At 34.5% G+C, this 10884-nt stretch overlaps 1 long non-coding RNA gene across 1 annotated transcript; it reads right to left on the bottom strand.

Annotated features, from left to right (window-relative positions):
• Nucleotides 1-2613: 2613 nt before the first annotated feature.
• LOC133790060 (uncharacterized) lies at nt 2614-3270 on the bottom strand. Its single transcript, XR_009873869.1, has 3 exons — nt 3170-3270; nt 2825-2911; nt 2614-2648 (listed from the first exon to the last, which is right to left on the bottom strand). It is a non-coding gene; the product is annotated as an uncharacterized LOC133790060 (long non-coding RNA).
• Nucleotides 3271-10884: the final 7614 nt, after the last annotated feature.

The raw sequence follows: 10884 nt of genomic DNA, 5'->3' as shown, positions 1-10884 counted from the left end.
ATTTTAATAAAGAAGTCAACATGATACATCAAATTGATATTCGTGAGAGTAATGCAAATTGATGCAAGTAAGAACAAATAACAACAAAAGAAATAAGAGTCACTCAATACCTTTTTAAAGATTACCGTATTTTGTCTTAAGTTCAAGATTAAATAAAAGTGTTGGGCTTGACATGGCAAACCTCTACAGTCATTCACAAATTTAGAGAAAGGATAGATATAGATATCCAACAATATTTTCACAATGAAATGGAACCATGACAAATATACTAGCCTATTAGTTATTCAACAACACTCTCTTGTGTAAATTTATCTTCAAAAGTAAAAGAAAAACAAATAAAATAGAGAATCAATTTCCATCAGTAAAGATGTCATTCTTTATTGTACAAAGTTCACATGTGCCTCATTGGCAACACAAACATTGGAAACTTTGAATACATTTTCAGATTTGTTAAGAAGCTTGAAAATGAGCATATAAAGTTGTATACTAAACAGAAGCTCAATAAAATCAAACCAAAAACAAAGAATTGTGATAAAAAAAAAAGTTAAAAGAAGCTATTCAATCATATAAGTAGAAGACATTATTTATGACATTACCCTTTTGTTACGATACATTTCAGGCATGACAGTTAACCTTTTGTTATGATACATTTCAGGCATGACAGTTAAAGCAATCAGGATGTTGTTTTTGAAACCAAACAATTAGATCCAATAGTACAAAACAAAACTAAAGAAAGGAGTTTCTTTTGATACTACATAATAGATTATTTCATGATAAAGTTTTCCTAGTCATAATAAAAAAAATATTGCATAAGCAATTAAATAATTGAAAGCCCATACATGTAAAAGATCACCAAATCACGAGATTGGAGAAAAGTTAATTTACTTGCATGAATAAAAAAACTTACTTCTAGTTCTATATTGTAATTAGCACGAAACACAAATTGAAGAAGACATGATACATTGCGGTCAATTATATATTTATATATAATATTTTCTACAAAAGAATTAATTTTTAAATTAATATATATATGTACGTATAAAGCTCATTAGTGCACAAGAGAAAAGCAAAGAAAAGATAGAAAAAGTTAGTTCTCATTAGTGCACAAGAGACAATATAAAGCTCAAGAAACCAAAACGGAAAAACAAAGTTAGTTAAGCAACTACGAGAGACTAACTAAAACTCATAGACTCTCTTGAACACATTCCAGATGATACTCATGATCATAAATTTGCTAAAAAAAATTTAAATAAAAAATTGGTGTTTACAAAAGAGACAAAGAAAGGCCTTGGGCTTGCATGACGAACCAATGGATAAAAAAGAAGAGCTTAAGGCTTTGTATAAGTGGAAGACTGGAAGTAGATACTGTTAGGCGCAAAAATATCCGGCTTGGCCTCAAAGGTGTCTCAAACCTTTAGATTTTGGTGCCTAATATTAAGATTATAGGATAAAACTTGGGACTTTCATCAAACATGTGTTATGCAAGAAAATTGTAGAACATCATAAATTGCTATAATGATATAATCACACAACATAATCTGACTGAGCAAAGCACAACATCAATTAACAGAAATATACTACATGAAAATTTAACAAAAAAATAGGTTACAAAAAAAGCATATTACATGAAAATTAAAACATAGTAAAATACACATCTTGCACTGAAAATAGAAGAAAAAGAGAAAAGCCAACATATCACCTTCTATAGAAAATCGGACAACATATCCCCTAATTTACTAGCTTAGCCATCTGTCACATTCAACACCAACATGTCAAACAAATCAAAAAACACACAGGTTTTCATCCATATACCACTGCAGCACACAAAATTCTCAGAACCTACTTCACTAAGACATGCAAGTTCTCAATCTTCCATTATCACCGCAGGACACATAATTCTCAGAACCTACTTCACTACGGATGAATATCTAACATATTCAAACTCCACTAAAGTAATACAATTATCATTCAAAATTGTAAAATATTGAAAATTAAAAAAAAATTAAATACAACATACCACTTGCAATTAGCTACCGATTCAATGCTTTAAGACCAGTCAAAATATTAACCTAAACATTATTATCAACATTATAAAAAATAAAAAAGTTAGATGTATGTTCCATATCATGTTATTACCCCAAGTCATGTTATTTAAAATTCTATAATCAACTTAATTGTTAATTAGACAGTCAAATGTTAAGATTATAGGAAAAAACAAAGGAAAAAATGTGATGAAGCAGTCCATGAAAATCCACATGCTAGAAAACTTGCTAAATAAAAGTCTTCTGATTATATTTGGCAACTAAACTGCTTAGTAATTTTCACACTCAGGTTTATTATTGCAGAAACTTGGTTCAAATTGTTCTGACAAGAATATATCTACATACAAGTAAGTTCAATTGAGATAATCTACAATGATCAAGAGTGTTTTCAGAAAGATAAAATGACCTGTCAATAATAGTGTTCATACCGAAAATTAATGTTAGCTTAATCTAAATATGGGTCTATCCAAGTTAAACAAAAAACTGACCACATCAATTAACCAAGAAAACATTCCAACATCATCACTCCTTTCTTTTTTTGTGTATGTGTGTTGATATAGCTACAATCAAATGTTAGCACACATCCACAATGGCATACCGATTTTCCTGCAAAACCATCAAATGTAATATGTAAGAGAGATATAGCTAGGAACTACGAAATGATTTTAGAAAGGGAATGTATGGATGTGAGCTTCAAAGGAAACCACAAAACATGATTACGTCCTTCATACTGAGTCAGAATATGCAATCAAATAAGAGCATTAAAATAAAATAAAAATTACCTGCTCAAAACCAAGGACAAGATTTGCCCACTCTATATCCCTAGTAATAAGCAAATTTGATCTGGAAAGAAGAGGTTCCACCTGGACCTACCAAATTCAATCAAGGTTGAAGTTTCAATATTAATATAACAAGGAAGAATATGCCATGTATCAAGTATATGGTAAATTCCAAATCTTTCTGACACAGGTACTCATTGCATAACTATAACAAACTTACAAGACAATAATATCCTCAAGGAAGGTATTTCTGGAGAGTCATATATAAGTAAAGCTATCACTTTCAAGTTTCAATCCAAAAGATACTTTATTATAAAACTTGTTATAAAAGAATTAAAAAAAAATTACCTCTTCTGGAGTTTCAGGTCTCAAATATTCTGATAGACCAGGAAATGGCACTGACACAGCTTTCTTGCCTTGCTTAAATTCAGGAACATATGCCTCTGAAGAAAACAATCAATCTTCATACACTGGCGGTGGTGAAGGTGAACCACAATGTCCATCTGAGTATGCTAACAATATGTTTAATTAAAGGTTAAAGGTTCAGTAGTACACTCATTATTGATCAAAATCAATGTGAACTTCTCTATATAAACTAATTACCCCATACAAAGTTTTGACAGCAATGGAATTTACCAACCCCCTTTGTAACAGAAATCAATGTGAACTTCCCTAATTTCATATCCATTATAAACTGAAAGAGAACAAAATAGTTCTAAAATTTGAACAATCACACATGAAAAGGCAACGTTAGAGACAAACAATAACTCACCTCGAGAAGAAGACTACGAGCAGCAAATGGAGAGTTGATTCTGTCTCCTCCGGTCACTTAAAAACCCGATCCTTGGCTGGGCTTTGTTCATCTTGATACCCTGAGTTCACCCATGCTACCCTTCACCTGAGACGATGACAGAGGAAGCCAGAAATTGGCCTTGAAGCCACGGCGGCGACGTACGAGCTTGGAGGCTTCTGCTCGCGGTGGAGAACGGCAACGAAGGACTCGCGAGGCTGGAGTTTCGGCAGTGGCTGGTACTGTAACGCCCTACTTCCTTAGAGTCGTTACTAAGTGAGTTTAAAATCATGCTTTTAACTCGCTAATCGAGGTTTTAAGTCAAACCGTGTAGCTAAGCCATAATTAAAAGATAAACATTAGAGAAAGTAGTTTTTCATAGCAAATCATAAAAGTTTACACTTGGGATCCAAAAATACAGTTCAGAAAGTATTTACAACACAAAACTGTTCTGTGTCGACTAAACGACAAAATCTAAGTTCATTTACAAGCATCACCCAAAATCCCCTGGCTGTGGCAGCCAGGCTGGCCAAACATGTACACGCCGCCTCACGCCTGCTGTACTCATGGTTGGTTGATCTTCTCCTTACCCTTACCTTCACCACAGAGCATCTGTGAGCCGAAGCCCAGCAAGAAAATCCATAACAGATAACATATGTAATACACAAGTTAAGCATATAAAATAGGCAACCAAAGGCTAAACACATACGGCCTAGCCGTCCCAGGCGTTTACCAAGCCCTGGGTTCATGGACCATGCCGTGAGGATATCCCAGGTATCCTTTTAGGGACTCGCCCTGGCAACTCACACCCCACATGCTCAACGTTGCTCCCGACCCCTTGCCATTCTCGGCCTTGCACTCAACATGCCTGACGCCATTCCCGGCCCCACGCCGTTCCCGGTCTACACCGTTCCCGGCTCTTGCCGATCACACACATAATATCATACACGATATAATAACAAATACAGAATTCAAGCATAAACAGATAAGGAGCTATGCTCTACAATTCTAGCATATAGGGCTCGGCCCTGCATATCATTTCCATTCAACACATTGGGCTCAGCCCTGCACACAAGCTCTATGGAAACATGGGTTTTCTTACCTGAATTCCGAGCTTCCTGAGCACCGATGCCCCAAGCACAGTCCTCTAACATGGGCCTCGCCGAAACCCTAGTCACAACACATTAACAATATCCGTCCATCAAATTCGAACCCAATAAATAACTCCGAGCCATAATCCCTAACCTCCGGGACCTTGAATTCTATCAATCCGGATGATAAAATCCATCCTGAGCCTTACCCTTTGAGTTCTCAAGCCTAAAATACCATTAAAACCCAATCTAACACTAAGGGCCACGACCCTAACCACAAGAGCCGCAGCTAGCCTCGAAACAGAAGCTAGCACCTCACTGACCCCCACACGGGCCGCAGCGCGCCCACTAGGCACCGCAGCGCGCATGAATCTTCTCAGCCTCCCATGGCCGCGCGCGCACGCGGGCCGCGCGCGCACCCCTCCTAGGGTCGCGACGCTCCACAGCGAACCCAGATTTCTACACCATTTTCCAAACCTTTCCTCAAGCCAATTCTCACCAAAACCAAGCTAACATTCCTAGATATCCAGCACAATTATTCCAGCACAGAAACAACATCAGAACCCCATTAAAATATGCTCCAAAACTCAACTAGAACACCCAAAGATAAATCAAGCCTAGCTAACATGCAATCCCCTAAAACCAACAGAAGTTAAAGACTGAACCTTAGTATTTAGAGCTTACCTTGCTGAGCTTAATCCCTGAATTTGATCCTCAACCCCCAAGCTTCAAGCTCCTAGAGTATCCCAGCTGAAATCCCTTTAATTCCTAGCCAATTCCTTTGAGTTTCTTCTTGAGTTTTGTCTTAGAGAGTGAAAGAGAGAGAGAAAAGCAAGAGCTGTCTTCAGTTCAAAGAGAGTGTGGGTCGGTTTCTCAAGTTTCTAAACAGTTCCCCTTTTTTTTATTTAATTTAAGTCTAAAGGGTTACCTCAAGGCTCGGGGTGCCAAAACGTCCCCGAGGTCAAAAATGGTAAATTCCCCAAATATTCCCGCCTAGACATCCTATCCTCAAATATATCTCCAAATATTTATTTTCATGTCCCAATAACCCCGTAACTTAACTACTACCCAGATAACTGTCCGAATCTCAACCCCGTTGTGACTCTCTGGCTAACCGCTCCCCAGGACTGTCTCGGATCGTGCTGTACAGACATATCACATATATACAACATATATCTCATTTATCACATTTATGCCCCTAACATTCAAACGGGGCCCACATGCACATTTAACTCAATTGAACATGCATCATAATCATATATACACATAAATTCACATATAAGCATATTAAACCTCTTATTTCCCTCCAGGCACACTAATCAAGGCCCTAAGCCTGATTAGCAAATTTGGGTCATTACAGGTACTCTTGATCCGGTTTCTACATGGCGGCGACCATCGGAGGGCAGCCGTTCGGGCTAGCAGAGAGCATGCGAGAGATAGAGGGAGAAAGGAAAGTGGATCGGGTAGGGAGGGAGGAAGAAAATGATTTGTCACTTTTTTTTTTCTTTTTTTATTTTATAAATAAAAATCTGATTATATTATTCAAATAAAAAAAATGTGATTATAAAACTCCAATATTATACTCCTAATACTATAAAAAAAAATTAAATCACAACTATATAAATTCTCTTCAATTTATAATAATTGTTAGCTATTTAATTTAAATACTAGGTAAAAGTGCACTTTAGTTAACTTTATTTTTAGTAATATTTTTTTAATTTTTAAATAAATAAACAATGCCATATATTATAAAAATTTACACATTAAAATTATTTTACAATATTTTTCTAATCAATAAAACAACTTATTTTTAACTAATACTAATTTTATAAATATGTTAAACAATAAGTGTTTTTATGATTCTTTTACTTAACAATTTTAAGGACTTGCTTTGGGAGTCCTTAATACTCTTTTAGGACTTGCAAAGCGAGTCCTTAAAAGTTACCATTCCTAATTTTTCAGCTCAGGTATTTTTAGGACTCGCAAAGCGAGTCCTAAAAGAGTATTAAGGACTTCCAAAGTAAGTCCTTAAAATTGTTAAGTAAAAAACTCATTTTTTAGCCCATATTTTTTTAGGACTCGCATATTTTTTTAGGACACTCATTGCGAGTCCTAAATTGTGTTTTTTTAGGACTCTCAATGAGTGTCCTAAAAACTCCATAAACATTTTTAAGGACTTGCATTTATGTGCATGTCCTAAAAATGTGTCTTGTAAAGGGTATTTTGTAGTAGTGTCATGATGTAGCATATCATATCATTGAAAATATATTGCCATCCCTGCCATCCCTGCTCAGTGCATGCAGCGTATTTATCTCCTTTCATGTCTTTGGGCCCATTTATATATATATATGTATATATGATAAGTTCATCTTTTCAAATGATTATTATTTAAAATACTGAAGTTAAAATCTTGAATTTGTCTCAGATTTTGTCATGAATGAAATTTCCTTATTACGTACAGGAGGACATAATTAAAAGGCGTCAGAGAATGCAGAAACCAATTATTGTAGCAACAAACATGCTGGAGAGCATGATTAATCATCCTACGCCAACAAGGGCAGAAGTCTCTGACATTGCAATTGCAGTACGGGAAGGTGCTGATGCGGTCATGGTTTCTGGAGAAACTGCCCATGGAAAGTAAGTTAACTAATTCATTTGGCCTTGGGTGGCCTCTTAATATATTTTCAATGTGCAATGGCTATTGTTAAAGTATTATCAAAACTCATTAAAGTATTATGGATGGCTTTTATATATATTTTTTCTTTTTGATTTTGTGTTCTTGCTTGACAGTCTCAATAAATGAAATTTCATTATGTACAGAAAAAGTGACTGATAAATTATATGTGTGAGTCTCCTTGGTATCTTATTTTCGCAATCCTGTAAGGATTCTCTCGATGCTTGAACTGAAAACCTTTTTCATATTATGTTGTTTCCTCTTATTTGAGGGGAACTTCTCTGCTTGTTATGCATTCAACAACAACACTTAAAGATTCTTTTACTTTGTTGGTGTTCTTTTTCCTTTTTGGTCTTCTGATTTTCTCAGTTTAGACTCACACATTCGTTCATCACCAACATTTTGTGGATTGTGCATGTAAATTGTATATGTGTATATGTATATATTAATATATATTGAAGCACACTATCCAGTAATGGTAGATACAAAAAGAAGGGGCAATCCCTAAATTCTTCCACAGAAAACATTTATATTGGACCTTGGCATATCTTGAGTATGTATCTATTTTGTTGGTATCAATCATGGCTTTTAATACTAATGAAACTCATAGTTTCATATCATAAGTAAACTTCATTGTTTGATATTGACGGGATGGATACAGCATAGTTTTACTTGCATTTGTTTCGTCATGCTTGACTTCAATTGGTGTATCCCCATGCTAAAAAGTCAAAGTCTATTCATGTAAAATGGATCTAATTATAGATTGACTATGGCATTAAGTGCAAGGTTTCCATCATTATTAATGAGAAATTGTGCTGAGCACACAGCCTGGGACAAACTTGTCTGCATCCTTTATATGCTTTGGACCCCTTTTATGGTTTAATGGTTGTATGTAGACTGGTTATTCCTATATTGTTGGCAATCTTTACTACATTTTACTAAGGAGTTTTAACTTATCCATGCAGGCTATACAGATTGGCGCCACTAAAGTACTGTCAATGCTGTTGATGACAGCAGATTTCTTGCCACCATATTTTTCTGCAAGCAGCTTTGGTCCAGATGATAAACAGGTTTAGCGTGTTCGAGTTAATGCATTTTCTTTCCTGATCATTAATTTTTTTATTTGAACAACTGACCCATTGTTTCTATTTTAATATATTTTAATTAATACACTGTCTAGGTTGCTGATTTGAAATATTCTGTAAGCTTTATTCTACTAGAGCAATCTGAAGAAAATGAAGACTTATTTGTTGCTACCGTCAATCTTTTCACTGTTGCTGCTCGTTATCAGGTGTGCTACTTTTTGACATTTGTATATGTTTTCTGGTGTCAATAAGTGTATCACTCTTAGGTAATTTTCCGTTGTTTCATTTTGGGATTTCTCATTAACTGTTTATATTGAACTTTGTGTTCTATACAACCTGCTTTTTTATTGCTGTATTTGCCACCAAAGAGTTTATGGATATCCAACTAGGTAATGCTGGTGATGGGAAGCTGCCAGCAATTGAGGTTTCCTCTAGGCCAGTAGAGTCTAAAAGTTCAAGCCTTGTAGATGCAATACTTTGTTATGTTGTAAATTCTGACAGACATATCAATAAGAATATTTTGTGTTGAAAGTAGTAACTTTTAACTATGTTGAATACTTAAGACTCCTTGAATACTTAAAGAGCATTTTGTTGTTGATGACAGTGTTGAATGTTTTAAACTAATTTGTGGATTGTTAATACAATGTTGAATGTTTCTTACTTTTTGTTATTTGAAAATCAAGTTCATTTGATGATACTAGTATATATTAGAAAGCTAATTTAAATATATAAAAAAATTAAAATATAATAGAACAAATTAGTGTTATATAAATAAAATATATAATGAGAATTTAAACATATCAAAATATAACAATAATACGAAAATTGTGTTATGCAAACTTCATTATATAACACAAATAATGTGTTATACTAAAGTGTAGTATAACACAAAAAATGTGTTATACTAAACTATAGTATAACACAAAAAAAGTGTTATACTAAAGTGTAGTATAACACAAATTTATAAGTATTGAAATGTGTTATATAATCGACTATAAATAACATAATTAAACACTTATCTATATATTAAAATAACACTGAAAGTGTGTTATCGTTGACAGTATAATAACACATCTGTATAACAATGATAAAGTGTTATGTAAAGTACCCTGACCTACGAAAACATAGTCAGTCTTAACATAACAAAAAGTGTTATGGTATGTTTTGATAACACATTTTCAGTGTTATTAAAAGCATTTTTTCTTGTAGTGTGCATTAATATGGCTCCAAGTCCTTGACCAGATTCATCGCTATAAATAGCATATCCCTCTATACCCTTTGGAATAGTGAGTACGGGAGCAGTCATTAATCTGGTCTTTTGCACTTGAAAACTCTTACATTTATCCGTCCACTCAAATTTGACGTTCTTTCGGGTTAGTGCGGTCATAAGCATCACTATTTTGGAAAATCCTTCCACAAAGTGCCTATAATACTCTGCTAGACTCAAGAAACTGCGAACTTGATGTGCATTCTTCAGGGCCTTCCATTGATTCACTGCTTCGATTTTGGTTGGATTGACTGCAATTTCGTTTCCTGACACCACGTGCCCTAGGAAACTTACTTGAGTCAGCTAAAATTCGCACTTGGAGAATTTGGTGTACAACTTTTTCTCACGTAAATTTTGTAAGATCAGCTCCAGGTGATTGGCGTGTTCTTCCTAGCTTCGCGAGTATATGAGTATATCGTCTATAAACATGATAAAAAATTTGTCTAGATACTCACCCAGTACCCTATGCATAAGATCTATGAATGTCACGGGCGTATGGGTGAGTCGAAAGTACATCACCACGAGCTCCCACTTACTCACTTAATGTGGAATTTGTGGTATTGTAATTCCCACTTACTGACTTAAAGACCCACTAAAAACTACCTTATATATTTTTGGTAGTTGCATCTGGTATTTTGAAAGATTCATTTGATACATCTGTTGCAACCAAGCAAGGACATTTCTAGTATTGTCAAAAGTTCTAAAATATATAGCTTTAGAAAGAGCTTTAGAGAAACATTTTTTATTCATTATGAGTTTTGGGGTTTTAGGAAATACCAAGAGAGAACTTGTAAGGGTTGTGAGAGAGAGTTTAGATTCTTGGAGTTGTTTTTTCTTTCAAGAACTTACATGTAAAAGTTTCATCTGCTCTTCACACAAGTGTTTCACCATTGTTGATCATAGGTTTTTAACTGAGAACTTGTCATAGTGGAACCTCATTCAGGGAGGAATTAGATTAGGCTAACACATTGTTAGTTGAACCATTGTAAATTTTGGTTGTCTATTTCATTTTACTTCTTTGTTTGTCAATTTTAGTATTGTTGTTTGAATTTGAATATTACTAGTTTTGAGTTTTGTGTTGTGTAATTACAACACAGTTTAAAATTTAAAAAAATCTGTTTTAGAAGTACTTGAGATTGTAGTTGGAATAACAAGC

This window comes from Humulus lupulus, chromosome 7, assembly GCF_963169125.1.
Source record: "Humulus lupulus chromosome 7, drHumLupu1.1, whole genome shotgun sequence".
Taxonomy (NCBI): Eukaryota; Viridiplantae; Streptophyta; class Magnoliopsida; order Rosales; family Cannabaceae; genus Humulus; species Humulus lupulus.
This window is presented reverse-complemented; position numbering and strand designations above follow the sequence as displayed.